This window comes from Urtica dioica, chromosome 1 (genome assembly GCF_054948205.1).
Source record: "Urtica dioica subsp. dioica isolate 48M chromosome 1, U.dioica_male_clone48M_v1_H2, whole genome shotgun sequence".
In the NCBI taxonomy this organism is placed as follows: Eukaryota; Viridiplantae; Streptophyta; class Magnoliopsida; order Rosales; family Urticaceae; genus Urtica; species Urtica dioica.
The window spans coordinates 17277069-17297554 of NC_142756.1; the positions used below are offsets into that span (position 1 = coordinate 17277069).

The window sequence follows — 20486 nt, forward strand, 5'->3', positions numbered from 1 at the left end:
TCCGCAAGGGAAGGATCAGCATCTCCATTGAAAGTCGGTGGCTTCTGCTTACGAAAGCGCTCATATACAGGCTCTCCGACAATTGGTGCCATTATCGGAATCTGAAACAGCGGAACCTCATCTGGTGCCATAGCTGGAGCTTGTGGTGGCGCTTGCACATTCTGACCACCTAGATTCACATTCACATTTGGCACGTGCTCCTCTTGACCTCTAGGTTGTTCTGGTCGATGCGCCTGGGGTTCAGGCTCTTCTTGACCCCGTAGAGGCTGCTGCTCGTTCATTCGCGTAATAAGTTGCGTGATCATCCTGTTTTGCTCTTCTATTTGAGCATCCCTTCGACGTGCATCTTCTGCTTGACGCTCTAGAGCTCTGCTAATCTCAGCCATTTCTTGCGAAAGATCCGTCTGCGTTCGCTTCTTAGGTCCCATTCTTAATCCTTACTTCACCTAAGAGTAGGAATGGGTAAGCATACGGTTATCCTAATGTAACCGCTATCTTTCACAAAGACTCAACAAGATATTATAGATAAGGCTATCTTAAACATCAGCTGACTTATAAGTAAGTAAGTTAGTGTATGTACGACCACAAGTCTACAGAAACGGCTCAACCTGAGCTCTGATACCAAAAATTCTGTCACGACCCACGAGCCTTAGCTCGTCCGCGAGCCGCGGCAGAGATCTGCCATATCTTACTTAACATAAATAAAATTCATAAAAACTTTGGTGGAAGCGCTTCCGGAAAACATTTTCTAGAAAAACTTTTAAAATATTTACTTAAACGTCTCAAAAATATGGGCGAATTTTTCGTTTTTCTTAAAACATACTATTTAAAACTTCACAAACAAAAGACTCGTCTTTTAAAAACAAAACAGACTTATTCGCCCTTGACTTAGCCACAGGTCGGCAGCCGTACATACACACGCCTACTTACTTACCGACTTTTGCTGATGCTCTGCTTAATCTTCTTTAGCTTTGCCTTTATCTACAATATCAAGATAATAACTGTGAGTCGAAAGACTCAGTAAGCGGATATCTATATAACTAATGCATCGTGCACATAACACATAAGCAATACATAACATGCAATTCATATCTTATCATAACTTGCGGAAGTATCGGCTTAGGTCCCGATAAATCCACCTTTCTTAAGAATCAATCGGCTTAGGTCCCGATAGATTCATCTTACTTAGGAATCACTCAGCTTAGGTCCCGAGATATTCCCCTTACTTAAGAATTCACCAGCTTAGGTCCCGGTGATTCACATCATAACATACTTTCATCATAATCTATGGAATTACCAGCTTAGGTCCCGGTAACTCCTCTTACTTGAGAATATGCCAGCTTAGGTCCCGGCAATTCCCATCATACAATACATTTCCTGCTCGGGATCCCTTAATGATATCCGCACGACACATGTCTTATTGGCGCCAGACAAGAGGGTGCACAATCTCCTGCCTAATCCCCGTCTATGGGGTATATGTCGGAGGCGGTACCATTCCATGTTTTCTCTTTAATTAACCTAACATGAGAGACTGCTTAATTCGGGTTTAATCCCGATCTTAACATATATTCTTTTCGCTTATTAACTCGTGACTTATAAGATCTTGAGATGCGACTCCCAAAGATCCTATCATAATATTCTCGCTTTTGATTACGAGCTTTAACTTCAGTCTCTCATAATCCAGTTCACTAAGACTGGATCTCTGGAGGGTGGCTAACTAAACACATAGCAAAGGCTCGGGTTCCTAGTTACCTCTAGCCATTTTCGTTAGCCGGACTAATTCCGTTTTCCAATTCGTTAGTGGCTTAAAGCCCTTAATCTTGATAGTGACTTATCTTTTGGCTTATCTTAATCTTGCTTACTAGAAGCACATAAAAATAAATAATGCACGTACAATATATGTATATATATATAGATATATATAATATTTCTTGATATTGTAGGTGCCTGAAAATCCACTTACCTGGATAACGATTCTCACGAATCCTGAAATCTTCTCTTCCAAACAAAAGGGATCTTCTTAACTTCACGTAACCCAGTCCACATAAGCTTTCTGCTCGTTGCTAATCCTTATAGCAATTTGGACTTATCTATGGAAGAGAAAGATCGAACATCGAGCGTACTTAGTATCTCATCCCTCGATACACTAACGTACATACTTCTACTGGAAAGAAAGCTCACAAGGAACGTATTCAAAACGTCCTCCTATTCACGCTACTCAGAGCGTCTCAAACACAAGCAATCTAGAACACACAGGACAAAACAGAGATGCAGAAAAGAATCGACGCCTATAAATAAGGCCTTGACATCGCTTTTCTAATCTAAGCTAAGGAACGTTCTACACTATTCGACCACCTATTCTTCTGACTGGGCAAAGCCCACTGTTTAGAATAGGTTCCCGACGATCGAACTCAAAGAGAAAAGAACGTATATAGAAATTATTACTAACAATCTATAGCATATGTAAGTTATATGAAAATAACTCGAAACAACATTTCTCAGATGTATTTTAGAAAATATTTTTGACTTGTCTCTTTATATTGACAAGTTATAACATTTGAGAACGTAAATAAATACATAACGTAAAAACCTTTCATTTAAAATAAACCAAGTCGTTTATTTTAAATGTCTAACCATATTGCAAATAATTTTGGGTTCGATTTAATAAAATGTTTATGAAATAACGGAACCCTCGGTTCGTAGTCGAACCTTTCTTTTATTTCTATTTTCTTACGTAAATAAAATATTTCTCGTTGATATTCTTTTTCAAAATTAAAAGAGTCGAGCTTATAGTCGAACTCGATTTTTAGTACATATCTTAAATAAGGATATTAAGTAGTTACTTAAATAATCAACGAGTTTATAATGATAACATAATAATTTATTTTTCTTTACTAATTATATTGAAACGAACTTTACCATAAACATAATAACATATTAATTAAAGATTCGTAACTAGCACGAGTCGAGACTCGGGACAAACCCCGACTCGCCTTAACTAATCGGAGACGTCTCAAGTCCCCGGGCCGAGGCCCGAACCTTAGAAGTCCGCGCCGCCTCGCCGTCTAGAGCTGCTGCCCCGAGCCCTGTTCAGCCCACTCAAAACCGAGCCTAACTCTCGACAACAACTCGCACACAAACTTCACCAAAGCCAAACAATTTCACACGGCCAACAGTTCACACGGCCAATCCAAACTTACAATGACAACAAAAACAGTCGGCACAAACAAGGCAAAACATCACCGAGAATCCACAGCAAAACATCAGAAACATCACAGCATAACAACAACGCATCATCGGTCATATAACAGAGAACGAGCAACAAAATATTGATCGGGACAAGCACATGAACGAGAAGCCATTTTTGAAACCGAGCTCAGCTCTAAATTTAAGAGAATTATCACCGAATCCACGAGAGGATAATTCAAACAAAAACCCCCAAATCTCCAAACCCTAGATATATAATTTCTTCTCAAATCCGAACCATCGAGAAAGATAAGTTCAAAATCGAGCTTACCTTCTCCGTCGCCGTCCCTCTCTCCTTCTTCTCCGGCGAGTTTCTCTGCTCCGGCGTCTTCGGCTTGCTCGCGGCGGCGCTAGTTCCTTCTCGGCCGCGTGTGGGTGGCGCTCGAGCTTGGTGGTTGTCGGCCGAGCGCACCCTTTGCAAGCTCACCCTCGTCTCGCTCTCTCGCTCTCTTCCTCTCTCTCACTCTCTCGGCGCTCTCTCTCTCTCCCGTGCTCTCTTCTTCTTTCTCTTTTCTTTTCCTTTTTTTTCTTGTCGCTCTTCTTCCTGAGCGTTTCTTTTCTTGCTCACTCTTTATATATTTGACCAAGATAGGTGATGGCATTGTGAATGGGACCCACATAAAGGATAACGTCCATATCCTTCTCCTGGTTGCATTTTATCTTGTTCGGCAAAGTGATATACCTCACTTAAGGAATATTCCACTCATTAATGACGTGGAGAGGATAGGAACAAGTGTGAGAAATTTCCAAAATTCTCACTTGGCCTTCTTTTCCCACTTTTTATTTCAAATGGGTCCATAAAAGTTCATTACAACCAAGTCCTCTTCATATAATTATTTAATTAAATCCATAACCGAACGGATTATAATTATATGATTCGAACTGAGAATTTTCTCGTTCGTTCTCGATTAATTAAAATATATTTAAGGTTCCTCGGAATTAATTCTCGTTCTTGAGAATTTATTTCTTAAATTAATTTCCGGAATGTCTCATCGGAAATAATTTATTAATCGAGATAAATTCGATAATTCCTTTATTTATTCCGAGATTTCTCATAACCTTAACATATTTAAAATTAATTCGATAAATCCATTGAAGTATAATTCACTCGGGAATTTAGTTGTAACAACGAAAACTCATTAATTATTTCCAAATCTCCAAATACAAGTGACGCAAAAGCACGTCCTTACAAAATCGGTGAATCGGATGTCATGGATTTTAGGATTTTCATATTCATTGCTATAGCTGGTTTAGCTTTAAAACTTAGAAATGATATGAAGTTGTTAATTGTATGTTTGGTATTTCTGTTTTGATGGATGAATGAATTATTTTTAGTACCGTGTTTTAGGGTACAAGAATTTTAAAATTCTAGATATGGAGGACCAAACTCTAGTACTTAAGTAGATCGAGAGTTACATTTAATAGCATAACTTGAAGTCTGGAATCTCTAGCAGCAAGCCCAAGTATCCTTTAGTCCCTGTCATCCAAGTATATTGATTACATTAACCATGAAAAAGGATCTGAATCGGCTCGACGTTCCACATGAGTCCCATCCAAGGGTGTTGGTAGTCGTGCAAGTACGGGCGTTGTGACAAGGGAGCAACAAGGTTTTGAAATTCCGAGTAAGTGTGGAGACATAAGTCACCTACTTTCCGAGGGAATATCATGTTTATGGGCATCTTATGCATTAGTAAGTAAAGACTATGTGAAAGTCATGAAATCACACTAATAGGATTAAAATTTTGCCTCTGTTACGTGATATGATCATCCTTTTTTGCTTTCTCAAGTTCAATTCGATGGAACGGGGTTATAGAAGAGCATGTATTGACTCGAATTGAAACCAAGAGTAGAGGTACCATGAACACATCCCATCGATTCTTCTTTCTAAGACACTTAACGAGCATCAACGGAAAAATTAATTATTTTGGAGTTTATCCCGAGTTCTCTCTTGTGGTAGCTAGGTGTGTACTATGATGCATCAGAGTACCTAAACCTTAATTTTCAAACTTTCGATGGTACCATAAGTCAATGACTTGAAAAATTGGCGTGCTATGAGGTCACGTATGGCGCTGAGTAATCAATCATGAAACTGGGGCTAGGATCGCACCCCTTTGGCATGCTATGAAGGAACATATACCGTGGCAAGACTATCAGATGCGACTAGTCGCATCTAAAAGCCGCATCTAAATAACTTTTAGATGCGACTAGTCGCATCTGATAATCAATCAGAAGCCGAGAAAATTCGCTCAAATTGTCTTTTAATTTTGACAATCCGATGCGACTAGTCGCACCTGAAAGTATGTCGAAACTTTCAGGTGCGACTATGTCGCATCAGATAGTTTTAAATTTTTAGGCGGGCCTCATCTCCCCCTCTTTTATTTCATTAATCTGACGTGGCGAATGAAATTTTTATTTTTTTTAATTATAATCCGGTGCGACTAGTCGCACCTGAAGAATTATCAGGTGCGACTAGTCGCACCTGAAGAGTTATCAGGTGCGATTACGTCGCACCTGATGATTAGGGTTTGTTTAAAAACCCAGGTCGCGATGCTTTCTTCTCCAGCCGCTCAAACACCATTTTTTCACTCTCCCTCTCTGCTGACTTCCCTTCTCCGACCACCCTCTCCTCTGTCCACGCAGCTCTCATCCGTCCCTCTCTTCTCGGCCTCTTCCTTCGCCGACCACCACGCCACGTACCCGTACCCGCCTCACAGCCTCGTACATATTCGGCCTCTTCCTTCGCCGACCACCACGCCACGTATCCGTACCCGGCCACCGGACCTCTGCCTCATCCGGCCACCGGACCTCGCCAGTCACCACTGCCTCTCTCTCACTCGGTATTTCTCTCTCTCACTCCCTCCCTGTCTCGCTCCCTCTCTGCCTCGCTCTCTCTCACTCGGTTTAAACTCACAGTCGTCGTCTCGATCGTGCCTCCGGACCTCGCCGTGCTCTCAGCCCCGGCCCCGCTGCCTCCGAGTCACCACTGCCTCTCTTTCTCACTCGGTATTTCTCTCTCTCACTCCCTCTCTGCCTCGCTCTCTCTCACTCGGTTTAAACTCACAGCCGTCGTCTCGTGCCTCCGGACCTCGCCGTGCGCTCAGCCCCGGCCCCGCTGCCTCCGAGTCTCCACTGCCTCTCTCTCTCACTCGGTATTTCTCTCTCTCACTCCGTCTCTGCCTCGCTCCCTCTCTGCCTCGCTCTCTCTCACTCGGTTTAAACTCACAGCCGTCGTCTCATGCCTCCGGACCTCGCCGTGCGCTCAGCCCCAGCCCCGCTGCCTCCGAGTCCCAGCCACCGAGCCGTTGTCCCCGAGTCCCAGCCTCCGAGCCGCTGTCCCCGAGTCCCCGGCCGGCCGTCCTAGCAGGTTAGTGTATATACTAGTTTTTTTTTATAATCATATATTACTTAGTTAACTAGGTTAGTTAGGTTGATAAATATATATTAGTGTATATATTAGTTAGTTAGGTTAGTGTATATATTATATGTTAGTTAATATGTTAGGTTAGTTAATTAATGTAAAATATGTAAGTTAATAATAATGTGTAACTTAATTAGTATTAATTTGATAATTAATTTAACATGTTTAGTAATTTGGTTAAGTTTAATAATTCTATTAGTTTAGGTTAAAAGTTTAAATTGATTGTAAATTAGTTAGTATTAATATGATAATTTCACATGTTTAATAATGTGATTAGTTTATATTAGGTTAAAATTAAGTTTTAATTGTTTTTTGACATGTTTTGATATATAGTTTGTGACATTTTTAAATTTTTTGCTTTTAATTAATTTAGATTAATTGTAAGTAAATTATTACCTAGAAATTATAATTAGTTTAATAATTACATTTATGTTGCTTAGTTTATAATTAGTTAATTAATTTGTGATAAGTTTGTGTAGTTGATTTAACATGTAATGAAATTGTAATTTAAATAAGAAAAATAGTTTTGTGACATGCGTTGATAGTTTGTGACATGTTTTGATAGTTTGTGATATTTTGTTTATTTCGATTTTTCATTTATAAATGTTGTGATCGAACCACGGAGGTTCGGTTTAGGGCTGAGCTAATTTATAGCATAGTTCTGGATGGTTTGTGTATGTTTTTAAATAATTTTGCAGGTTTTTGGTTTGTCAGTATAATAGGGGAAACTCTGCCAAAATTTCGGTAGAGTTTCGAATTAATTAGTTTAAAAACTCCCAACTTATTCAATCCGAGCTCAAAATAACATAGAATTCATAATCTCTCTTTCATTTTGTTCTCCGTCGTCCTTTATCAATAACTCTTCCAAACTTTCATTTCTCGCTCTCATTCAGCGAAATGTCCAATCCAAGTAGAGATTGGATCACGGAGAATAATAGGGTGATATTGCAGTACAAAACCGGTGTTAACGAGTTTATTCGCGCTGCAAGAAGATTCCCTAACGAAAATGGCAAATATCGGTGTCCTTGCAAACCTTGCAACAACGTGAGATGGCACGACATCGGGGTTGTCAGGAATCATTTGCTGAACAAGGGGTTTAGTAACTACATGCCCAACAAAAGAAGAAGAAACATGCCCAACATGTGGAAGTTGTTGAAGAAAAGGAAATTCTTGTGGAAGAGGAGTTAGTAACTACGCTAATCGATGAGACTATTCCCATAAAATTAGAAGTCCCGAATTTGGCAGTTCCTTATTTTGAGGATAACAAGAACATGGATGACAAAGTAATTTCGTATCAAACGAATATGGTCAAGACTTTCTCTCCCATCTCTGATTTCAACAACGTACAAGATTTGAGGACAAATCTTCTTCAAGAGAGAGAGAATGATGTGATCCCACGTGCAAAGGAACAAAGGCGCTTCATCGAGCCTATTCCTAATTCAAGAGTACAAGACTTCAACAAAGAGTTTCATGGTTTGAACAAAGCTGAATGGAAGAAATATAAAGCTAGAGCCAAAAGCTACGCAAGAAGAAAACCCAACCACGAGGCCAAGGGTGGCACAAATAAAGGAAAGCTTATTCACGTTATTTTAAGCAGTTTGAGCTATTTATTTGTTATTTTCGTAGTTTAAAATAATAGATGAAGTTAAAGTCTTTTTAAAGTGTTTTTGGGCTTTAGTTATGCTTAATGAAGCCTATATGTGTTAGGTATTAAGTTAGGCTTTTAATTTTAATGTTATCAGGCCTAAATAATGTTTTGTAGGCCCATTTAAACTAGGGCAACAATGTACTCCGAATTTGCTTTGTATTTTCCTATTTAAAGGAGGTTTCAAGCTGAATGAAAGGGCATCCAGATTTTTATAAAAAAATATGAGAGTCTTCTCTTGAGTTCTTATGAAATTTTATCGAACTTATCAAGACTAGTCTTGTGGCGTTCAAACCCGACTCATCAGACGGTCTTTCACAACCGTTCGTGGCGTCATTCATTCCACCCTTGTTCCTCATTCGTAGAACGATCCGCCGCTGTGCTATTGGGATATCGGGTCTCGGAGCTTAGTCGGCCGAGGTTCGTATCACAAAAACTGCAAAAAAAGTCAAACTATGCAAAATCAGATTATCTAGATTATCTATCGTACATCATCGTACAACATCGTACAGAATCGTACAACATCGTACAGAGTTGTATCGTACAGCATCGTACAGAATCGTACAACATCATATAGAGCGTAATTTTTTTTTAAATTTCATCGTACAAAAAAGTTAAATCTCATCCTACTATATCGTATACCATCGTACAAAAAAGTTAAAACTCAGCTTTTGGACTATGTTTTCAGATCTGATCAATTTTTATTGCTACATTCTATCATATACAATCATAAACTTTGTAAAAATGATTAAGTTAGTAATCTTACCTATGATTCTTTTGAAACCCGCTTAAGTAGAGAGGATTTGAGTGTGATTGAAATGATAAAAATGAAGAGTGAGAGATGTATAGGGTTCAGAGGGGTATTTTTGTCCGATTTTGAGTCAAAAGTCTATTTTTAGATATTTCTCAAAATTAAGGTCTAATCTTGATATAAATTCAATTATTAAGCTCAATTAATGAAATTTCTCTCTCTCTCTCTCTCTCTCTCTCTCTCTCTCTCTCTCTATATATATATATATATATATATATATATATATTTTTGTAGTTCCAAGAGTCCAGTAATTGCATTTAAATTCCAATTTTCTACTTTTTTTTAGTATGTTGAGCTTTTTTTTATTACATATTGAAAATTATTGAAAAACACATTAAGTTATGCTTATTCTGATACACACATTTTTTTTTCTCCACACGGATTCCGATAAAATTCAAAGGTTTTGTTTTTCAACATACGTCAAAAATATACAAAACCATAAAAAAAAAAAAAAAACACGGTTTATATTTTCTTTAAAAAATTGAGTTTTAATGAAAATATTAGACTGCTATAAATGAAAGACATAGAATATGAGATAGATGACAGATATTGAGAGTAAAAAAAGAGTTAATAATGAAAAAAAAATGTAAAGTATTTGAAGCTTGCAAGTGATTGCTATATTAATGAGTCTATAGCTCATCAAATTTCTCTAAACTGCTGATCATGCGAAAGTTTTAATTTACACTAACAATCTCATCTTGTGACAACAAAACCATTCTATCCACAAAGAAATATCGAGTAATCTATGCAATTAGTCATTAGTTGGTCAAAGTCAAATAATGTGGTTAACTTGTTTATGAGATTTCACATTTATGAGAGTATAAATCGTATGAAAGTATACAAATTTTTGTAAATCGCGGCGATTTTTGTCGATATGATGGGGTTTGGTTGTTATCGGACTACCGACAATTGTTTTTTTCTTTACTCATTTTTGTGTCTAATGTGATTCTTAATATTAAAACATCGAATATCAACGTTATTTTGATGCAAAACATCTTAGAAATTAGTAGCAACACCATACAACAAATCAATCTTCAACTTAAACAATAATCCAAGAAAAACCCTTAATATTTCAAAATCTGCAATTTTCTTTTCAAATAATTTGAAACTCTAAGGCTTTGTTTGGAACCCAAAAAATATGAAAGAAAACAAAAATATGTGGAAAAGAATGAGAATTTTAGATCTGAGAGGAATTTGATTCTTTGAACTCTCAATTTATGATTCTCATTAATTGATAATGTTAGCCTTTACATTGCTAGTTATACACTGAGTTGTTACACGCTTTGTTATAACTCTAACAGCCTAACTAACTCCTGCCAGCTAGATATACACTTCCCACTTGCACTGCTGGAGCGGCCTTGCACACTCGCACTGCTGACGTGACATTCTCTCTAACAAAAAGTAAGATAAAATTGATTATTTGTGTTAGTAAGAGGAAAAATTAAAATTGAATACTTGTGTTAGTAAGACGAAAAATTAAAATTGAATATTTGTGTTTGGAAGTCATATTTATAAAATATGAGAGAAAAAATGTGAAAATTGAGAAATATACACAAAAAGTAGTCCCGTCGTGTATAAATTTGAATTATTTATATTATTTAACCTAATTTTTTTATATAGAAAATAAAATTCACTCAATAGTTAACATTTTTTCCTCATATTTTCTCCTCATCCAAACAACACGAGAAATAAGAGGCATTTACATTTATCTTTTCCTCGTATTTTGCAGGTTCCAAACGGAGCTAGAAGGAAGAAAAAAAATCCAAAAAATATTTGATTTGATAAACCCGACTGTTGTCGCACGAAAATGAACAACGATTGAATACCTCGAGCGGTTCGATTCAAGGCCGGACCAAGTGATCGCACCCGGGCCAAAAGTGTGAACTCGAAAGTCTCGAGCTAGGTTCTCTCCGATCAACCTACCTCTCGGAAGAGGGAAGGAGTGAGGACGAGGAGTGACCGTGCCTTTGTGGTGTAGGCTGCCTATGTACCCGTGTGTGGGATCAGGTTAGAACGTAGTTCAGGAGCGCGTGTGACGCAGCGTGAGGCGTGGAGCCTTGCCGGAGAAGCGTGCTCGACGAAGGAAACGGTGCGCGGAGGAGTCCTCGGCGACGTCTCAGAACTTCGGACATTGCGTACGCGTCTAGCGTGTTAGACGCGTTAAGGGACTCTAGTTGAGAACCCTATGAGCGTGCCTGGGCACTAGAGGGCGTTCGATCAGAGGGAGCGACGTCCGGGAGTCCCCGAGAGTGCTTCAGAACCTCTGAGAACGAGAGAGAGTTGTGGGAATGCTTCAGGCCAAAGATGGCATCAAAAGAAGCAGAGGAGAGCGAGAATTCGAGCGTATCGATAGGAGAAAATTGGATTCCTTCCCCCTCAGTGAGAGGGGGTTTTCATAGGTGTTTGAGGGCCTTGAGAAGGCCCTTCATTGTCCATGTGAGACTAGGGGCGCGCATCTCTTCAAGTGGAGGTGCAAAGGAAGTAGCGACGCACCACGCACGGCGCGCAACCCGCGGCGCGCGGGCTGCGCCGCACTGCGTGCGGCGCGACCCTGCCCCAGGCGCGGCGCGCGCTGGGCTGGGTCTTTGTGGGCTTTTCGCGACCGTCGTTCTACCGGGCTCGTCAAGCCATCTTGGGCTTCGCATCCCGGGTTTGTGACACGAATGTACCTATTCGACGAGTGGGATCCGACTCGAGGCTTGTCTCGAGGGGACCGACTCCGGCCCCGACTCGAGGGACGAGACTCGATTTTGTGGAGACTGACTTAAGGCTCGACTCGAGGAGCGAGGCTCGACTCGAGGAGGCGGACTCGAGGCTCGACTCGAGGCTTGACTTGAGGAGACTGACTCAAGGCTTGACTCGAGGAGCGAGGCTCGACTCGAGGAGACTGACTCAAGGCTCGACTCGAGGAGCGAGGCTCGACTCGAGGAGATTGACTCAAGGCTCGACTCGAGGAGCGAGGCTCAACTTGAGGAGACTGACTCAAGGTTCGACTCGACGAGCGACAGACTGAATCAAGTCTCGACTCGAGGGGCGAGGCTCGACTCAAGGAGCCGACTCAAGTCTCTACTCGAGGGGCTAGGCTCGACTCAAGGAGTTGAGGATTTGGCTCGAGGGCTCGCCAGTTGACTCATGATGGAAGGCTCGCCGCTCTTCAGGACCTCCGGCCTGACCATCGGCCCTTTGAACGACGTGCCTTCTCGGCGTCTCAGATTTTCCGAAAACGACCGACAACATTAGCCCTCCAAGTTCGTTGCTCGGGAGGTCCCTGGCGATGAACTTTTTGTCTTTTTCGGTTGGGTGTTTGAGGAAAATATCCTTCAAAATCCCGTCACCCAAGGAAAGTTCTCCCTTTCCTCTTTTTTTGTGTAGCCACGGGGCGCGCGCCCTGGATGGCGCGGCGCGGGGTCCGCGCGCCACGACCTACGCGGCGGCGCGCCCCGTGCACGGGGCTGGTGCGCTCGCACGAGGGAATCCGACTTTTTTTGGAGGTTTTCCTCCGTTTTCTCTCCTTGTGGGAGTAGGATTTGGACTCCTACCCCCCTAGGAGTCTATAAATAAGACCCCCCCTCTCTCTGATTCTTCCACTTTATTTTTTTTTTCTTTCTCTACACTTTTTTCTTTTCTACCGCTTGCATTATGGATATTCCTTCCCTTTTCTCAACTGAGGATCCCGAGATTGATTTCTCTCTCTTGTTTCAGGACTCTGAACATGTAGAGGATGACCTCTTCGCGGGATTGAGGGAAGTTGGTTTGCACGTGGAAGAGAATCCAGGTGGAGTGGAGCAGTGGCTCGAAGGAGGTGAGCTGGGCGCGACCGCGCCCGTTCCTCAACCTCAGGAGGAGTGTGTACCGACTGGGTGTGGCACAGATGGAGGCGTCGATCATCCCGTGTCCGGGGAACCTGCTCCTCGCCTCATGATTAACTTAGTTGGCGAGGGGGCGCACGACAAGCCCCGTCCCGACGTTCCAAAGTCCGACTTGGATTCTCATGGCACGTCGAGAGACGGTGCGGGCGTGAATGCAATGACCCCGCTAGAGTCGGTCCTCGACGAGATTGACTGCGTGGATGACTTTGATCCCGAGTTTGAAGATCCCGGAGGTGATTTAGAGACGTGTCCGGGGGCTGAGGGCCTCGCTCCGGAGCGTCCCGAGGGGCCGCCGCCGACTGCCGCTGCCGTGCTGGAGGGTGGAGGCCCTTCTGTGGAGCCAAGGGGTGTTCAGCCCGAGACCCCTGACGCAGAGGCGATAGTGTCGGCGAGATCGCTTGCTAGGACAGAGTGGTATCCCGAGGAAGGCTTTGCTGCTCCCGAGGGCTTCGATGGTTCGGGGGTCGATGCTTCGAGCTCGCTCACCTACCGGACATTCATCGGTCTCAGGGAGGCATTCTCCATTCCGTCGTCCGTGGCATTCCTCCGTCCCTTACAGGGAAACCGTCCTTTCCATCCTCGCCGTGGATTCGCTGCAGTTTTGGTTGCGAGTCTCAATTGTGGGTTGCGATTGCCGTTCCAACCCATCATTCAGCAGCTCCTCGCACGATTGGGGGTGCATGCCTGTCAGATGAGTCCGACGTTTTATCGCATCCTGGCAATGTGTCATATGGAGTGGCATTGTCAGACCGAGCGGGCGATGACCGTGAGCGACTTCCGCAATCTCGTCGCGGTCTTTCTCGCGCCCGGGCAACCCAGTTTCTTCATGGCCCGTGATCGCTGGAACACTAAGCTGATCACAGACTCGGAGAAGCATAATCGGAGACCGTGGGTGTGGGTTTCGGCCGAGGCCTTTGGCGATGCACCACTTCGGTTCGGTCCCTTGACCGAGTTTTCTGCCAATGCGGGGGCCGATGATCTCGACTTCGTGAAGGAGATCCAGCACTACTACAAATTAACATATTGAGTGCGGAAGGGCATTAGGTGCGACATGTCGCACCTAAAAGTCGCACCTAAGCTAATATTAGGTGCGACTTGTCGCACCGGATACTCTACCAGATGATAAAAAATTTCGCTAATTTTAAGTGGTATCCGGTGCGAACTGTCGCACCAGATATGTTTTTGTCGCACCTACTGCCATTAGGTGCGACATTGTCGCACCTAATACTAATAGGTGCGACGGTTGTCGCACCCAATAGTTTTAAAATTCGAAGTTGTCAGCCATATTCCCCCTAAATTTTTTGGGTTTCGGATTTCATATCCGGTGCGACATGGGGTGCGACATGTCGCACCGAATATGTGTATTAGGTACGACAGTGTCGCACCCAATAGGTTTAGGGTATTATAAATACCCGAGACTCCTTCTTCCTTACCCGAGTTTCAAACCCTCTATCTCAATCTCACTCTCTCTCTCTCTCCGACCAGCCTCCACTCGGCCTTTCTCCAGCAACTTGCGTCCCCTCCGCCGTGAATCTCGCCGTCCTCCAGGTACGCCTCTCTCTCTCTCTCTCTCTCTCTCTCTCTCTCTCTGTCTCATCCTCTCTCCGTCAATCTCACTCTGTCTCTCTCCGACCAGGCCCGACCCACCCGAACATCCTCTGGCGAACTAGTCCTCACCTCGTACACCGCTCCGGCCTTGCTCCCCGGTACTTCACCACCTCGCTCCCTCCTTGAACACCACCGAGAACGAAAACCGAGAGCCCCGACTCCGTTCCCACACCCGTTCGTCCTCTCTCGGACGAAAACCGAGTCTCCTCAACCACCACTTGTCCCGTTGAACTTCGAGCCCCCAAATCCGTGGGTAATGATACGTTCCTCGAGCCCCCAAAACAATATTTAATTCTTTTTCAATTATTAAGAATGAATAACAATACTCTGCAGGTCGGAGCGCCGCCGCAGGACCATCACCTCGAACGGCCTCAGCCCTCGCTCACGCACAACAACCCTCGGCCCAGCCCCCGGCCCACCCTCGGCCCAGCCGTCGCCGCAGCTTGGTCAGTCGCAGCCCCGTCATCTCAGTGCCTCGTCGTCGCCTCGGAAAAAGGTTAGTTATTTGTAATTATTAATATTTTTAGATTATTTCATATAGATTAATTAGTAATATATATGAAAATATAACTTTGATTAGATGTTAACACGTTTAATTAATTAATTAATTAGTAACATGTTTAGTTAGATTAATTAGTAATATATATGAAAATAGTAACATGTTAGATTAAATGATAATATAACTTTGATGAAAATAGTAGCATATAGTAATAGTCAATTTTTTTTAATAATGTGTAACATGTTAGATTAGATTAATTAAGTTAAAAGTAATATATTAAATTAATCAGTAACGTGTTTAGTGTAATTTAATGTAATTGTAACATGATTTGTTTAAGTTGATTGCAATTTGTTGAAAATTTGGTTAATTAATTAATTTAATACTTTTTTAGTTAGATTAATTAGTAATATATATGAATATATTTTAAAATGAATTAGTAACATGTTAAATTAAATTTAAACTTATTGAAAATTTATTGCAATGGAGCTACGGAGGTTCGATTTAGTATTTAGTATGTTAATAAGATAGTCTTGGTTGGTTATATATGTGTTTTTTTTTAATTGCAGATTTTGGTTAGTCAATATTTTAGGGGAAACTCTGCCGAATTTTCGGTAGAATAAAACGTATTTGTCAAGAAAATTAACTCTTTTGATAATATATTTTAACGAATTAACTAATTTGTCGAAATTGGTTAACTCGTTAATGAAATCAGTAGTGAATTTGTATATATTAACGAATTCTAACCATTTTTCAAAATTAATACATGTCAATCACAATTTCTCTTTCATTCTTACAAATTCGCTCTCGAATCTTTCAAATATTAACGATCCACTATCAATTTCCTAACAATTCATCACTCTCAATTTCATAATAATTCACTCTAAATTTCAAATATTAACGATTCACTCTTAATTTTACCTCTCAATTTCCTAATAATTCATTCTTACAAAATGAATTCTAACGATTCAGTTTTATCTCCCAATTTCCCGTCTCATTCAGAAGAATGTCAAATCCAAGTAGGGACTGGATTACCGAGAACAATCGGTTGAGTTTGCAATATAAAACAGGGGTTAACGAGTTTATCCGCGTTGCAAGCAGACTCCCGAACGAAAACGGTCATTATCGTTGTCCTTGTAAGTCTTGCAATAACGTGAGATGTCTGGACATCGGGGTCGTAAAGAATCACCTTTTGAACAAGGGGTTTACTCCGGGATACACCGAATGGTATCATCACGGCGAACATAGAATGGTAGAAGATGCCAGCGAGACTAACCAAAGAGGAGTCGGTGGATTGCACGATGCTCTCCATGATATAATGGATCACGAGGACTTCGACAATTTTACGGATCCGACTCCGAGTGAAGTGCATGCAGATGAGCAAGTGGAAGATTTGTTCGCTGAATTGGAAGCAGAATTGTACCCTGGGTGCAAAGAGTTTTCGTCTTTGTCGTTCTTGGTTTCATTGATGCACATCAAAGTCACGAACCATTGGACGAACAAGTCGTTTACAGAATTGTTGCAGCTCTTGAGGAAGTCTCGCCCAATTGGTAATCAAATTCCGGAAAAACACTACGAGGCAAAGGTGAAGCTGAAGCGTTTCGGCATGGGATACGATATGATCGACGCGTGCATCAACAATTGCGTGTTATTTCAAAAAGATCTCGAGAAAGCTGAAGTGTGCCCAATTTGCAATGAGAGCAGATGGAAGCCAACCGGGAAGAATGTATCACAAAAGATATTACGATACTTTCCCTTAATAGATCGATTGAAGCGATTGTACGCTTCTCGACACACGTCGCTTGAGATGCAGTGGCATGAACGAGATCGCGTCAAAGAAGAAGGCGTTTTGCGACATCCTACATATGGTTCGACGTGGAAGAATCTAGATGAGAGATACCCAAATTTTGCTGCAGAGCCTCGTAACATACGTCTGGGACTAGCTTCTGATGGGTTCAACCCGTTTGGGGAAATGAGTCTAGCGTATAGTATGTGGCCCGTGGTACTAACTGCGTACAACTTGCCACCTTGGTTGTGCATGAAAAAAGAGTACTTGATGCTAACGCTATTGATACCTGGACCGAGCTCACCTGGAAAAGACATGGACGTGTTTTTAGAACCACTAGTTGAAGAGCGAAAAGAATTGTGGGATAATGGATTCCAAGTGCGAGACGGGGCAAACGATGAAGTGTTTCGGTTGCGTGCCGCGCTTCTATGGACGATAAACGACTTTCCGGCTCGATCGTATTTGTCGGGATTGAGTGGCCAAGGGTATCTTGCTTGCCCCACGTGCAACATTGAGACGCCATCTATGAAAATTAGAAACATGATTGTCTACTATGACCATCGTCGATTCTTGCCTACGCCTCACCGATTGAGAAAAAGCACTGATCACTACGTAAATCGTCACGAGAAGCACCTGAAACCTGTCAAGTTGACTGCGCAAGACATACTCGATCAGTTGACTAGTGTGTCTTCCACGACAACCGGCAAGAATATCGGTAAACGAAAACGTGCTGAGTGCGAATTGAATTGGACCAAAAAGAGCATCTTTTATAAGTTGTCTTACTGGTCAGAATTGGAGTTGAAGCACAACATGGACGTCATGCATATAGAGAAGAACGTGTGCGAGAATCTTCTCGAGACGATGCTCAGCTTGGAAAAGAAGAACTACGATACGGAGAAGTCGAGATTTGACTTGATGGACTTGAAAATCAAGTCTTCTCTGCACTTGAGACAACAAAGGAATGGGTGGTACAAATCGCCAGCAGCGTACACGTTAACGCTTGAGCAGAGACACCGGTTTACCGAGTTCCTCCAATCTGTTAAATTCCCAGACGGGCTCGCTGGAAATTTGAAGAAAAATGTAACTGCTGACGGGAAGCTCACAGGTTTGAAGTCGCACGATTGTCACGTGATCATGCAGAGGCTGTTGGCTGATGGTATTCGCCCTTTTGTGCCAAAACCGATACAAGAGACGATCTCAGAGCTCTGCAACTTTTTCAAGTTGATCAGTTCTAGAACCCTGAGAGTGGACGATCTCGAAAAAGCGCAAGATTCAATCATTGAGATATTGTGTAAGCTTGAGATGATATTTCCGCCAGCTTTTTTCACGATCATGGTTCACGTGACAATTCATCTACCAGATGAAGCGTTGTGTGGCGGTCCGGTGCATATGCGATGGATGTACCCAATTGAGAGATACCTTGGAACGTTAAAACAATTTGTCAAAAATAGAGCTAGACCCGAAGGCTCCATTGCGGAAGCGTACGTTGTAGAAGAGGCATTGACATTTGTTGCAAGGTATCTCGAAGATAAGAAAACTGTTGATGAAGTTCAAGTGCGGGAACTTAGTGTTTTTCGATCTGAAAACTGTGTGCCTTACGGGATGATAAAGCCGATAGTTTTAGACGACGACCAAAAAGAGAAGGCGGAGTGGTACATTTTTACCAATTGTCCAGAAATCGATCCGTATTTGATGTAAGGGAATCTTTCATTTAAATATGTACATAATCTAGCTCATTGATTTACATCTAATTACGTAATATTAACAGTGAGCATTTGGAACTTATACAAAATAACTCTGAAGCGGGAACTGCAGATTCTGATCTCGAAGCAATGCACAGAAAAGAATTCAAAATTTGGTTTGCGAAAAAGGTAAACCGAAAGGATTCATTTGCTGAAAGCATACTAAAATTGCTACTAAAATTGCTAATGACATCATCTTAATTTGCATATTCCAGATTTATGACATGAAAGTTAGTGGTTTCGACGTGTCTGAAGAACTTTACGCATTGTCTATGGGATCTATGCAAATTGCTCATCAGTATCCGAGTTGCTTTGTGAATGGCGTGAAGTTCATCACTCGTCGTCGTGATAACCAACGAATGACCCAGAATAGCGGTGTTTGTGTGCCCCTGAACGACTTCAACTTTTACGGTCGAATGGAAGACGTAATCGTGCTGAACTATACACATAACTGTCGTGTCGTACTGTTCAAATGCATATGGTATGGTGACAAGTACAATGCAGGACGTATAGTGCACGTTGATAAAACCACCGGAGCAACGAGTTCGTACACCGCCAAAGAGTGGTTTACAGAAGAGCCGTTTATACTCGCGACTCAAGCGAAGCAAGTGTTATACATCCAAGATCTCGTTAAGGGTCGCGAATGGGAAATCGTTCAGGAATGCAATCAACGTGGGATATGGGACATTCCTGAAGTTTATCCGACCACTTCAGCATCGATTCCATTGACAATAGAATTGTCAAATATCGACCGTCTTAATCATCGACACGAAACTGCTACGGCCGAGCTTGTTAATGTCGTTGAAGATGATGAAGAAGTGGATGAAGAAGATGAGGCGCTTGCCGTTTTTGAGGGAGACGATGTTGATGTCGATACTAACATTACATCGAGTGACAACGATGAATGACTAACACCATGTAATAACCATAGTCGTCGAATAGTAATTACATAGTAATTAAAAATACTAACTACAATTCATTTTGCAGGATGTCTACTTCAGGTCAGGACCCATCGGGAGGAGAGCGTGACCCCCCGCAGATGCCGAGGAAGAAGCGGGGACCAACGACTGGCGTCGTTTCTGCGAGAGCTCGTGTTGGGACCCCTGGAGCGAACACAGTTCACTACGATCAGACTGCGTAGGCGTTCTACCAAGACGTTAGGGAGCAAAATCCGTTGATCGGGACGTTCCAAAACCGATTAGGAAACCTGATCAAGAGTACCATTCCAGTCGACCTCCCAGACTGGAATCATGTGCCTGCGCAGAGTGTGGCGGCTCTTATGAACTCGATTCATAACCAGTATAACTTCGTTTATGAACATCCCGAGAGTGGCGAGCTTGTGCCTGCAGATCCTATTCGCAACGAGATTGATATGGCTATCATTTGCGATGCGAAGAGGATGCGTCGTGGCCAGAAGTCGAGGTTGTCGCAGCTCTTCTTCAAGACATTTTGCAGGAGTAAGGATCTCGCTAAAAATGAAACTCCCGATGGCTACAACCAGGAAGCCTGGTTGTAAGCAATAGAGACGTTCGACTCGCCGGAGCATAAGGTATGAGTTGAACTTCCGATGGTTATTCGAATTTCTTAAAATTAAACTTAACGAATTTATGTCTTGCAGGCGAAATCTCTCCGCAACCGGGAAAATTCGAAGATGAAGAAGACGAAGGCAAGACAAGGGTCGCTTAGTTTTTTTGGTCATCGCTCGAGGAACGTAAGTCTCTTAATATTAATATGCAATATACATGTGATACATATTTTAATGTTGAAAAATTACAGCGAAGGGAAGATGGGAGTATAGGCTCGGCTTTAGCGATATGGTTAGAAAAACACCAGGACGCTAAGGGATCGTGGACGACGGACTTCGC

At 42.2% G+C, this 20486-nt stretch overlaps 1 long non-coding RNA gene across 1 annotated transcript; it reads right to left on the reverse strand.

Moving 5' to 3' along the window:
• Positions 1-789: 789 nt before the first annotated feature.
• Positions 790-4176, reverse strand: LOC149407600 (uncharacterized). Its single transcript, XR_016296980.1, has 2 exons — positions 3518-4176; positions 790-981 (listed from the first exon to the last, which is right to left on the reverse strand). It is a non-coding gene; the product is annotated as an uncharacterized LOC149407600 (long non-coding RNA).
• Positions 4177-20486: the final 16310 nt, after the last annotated feature.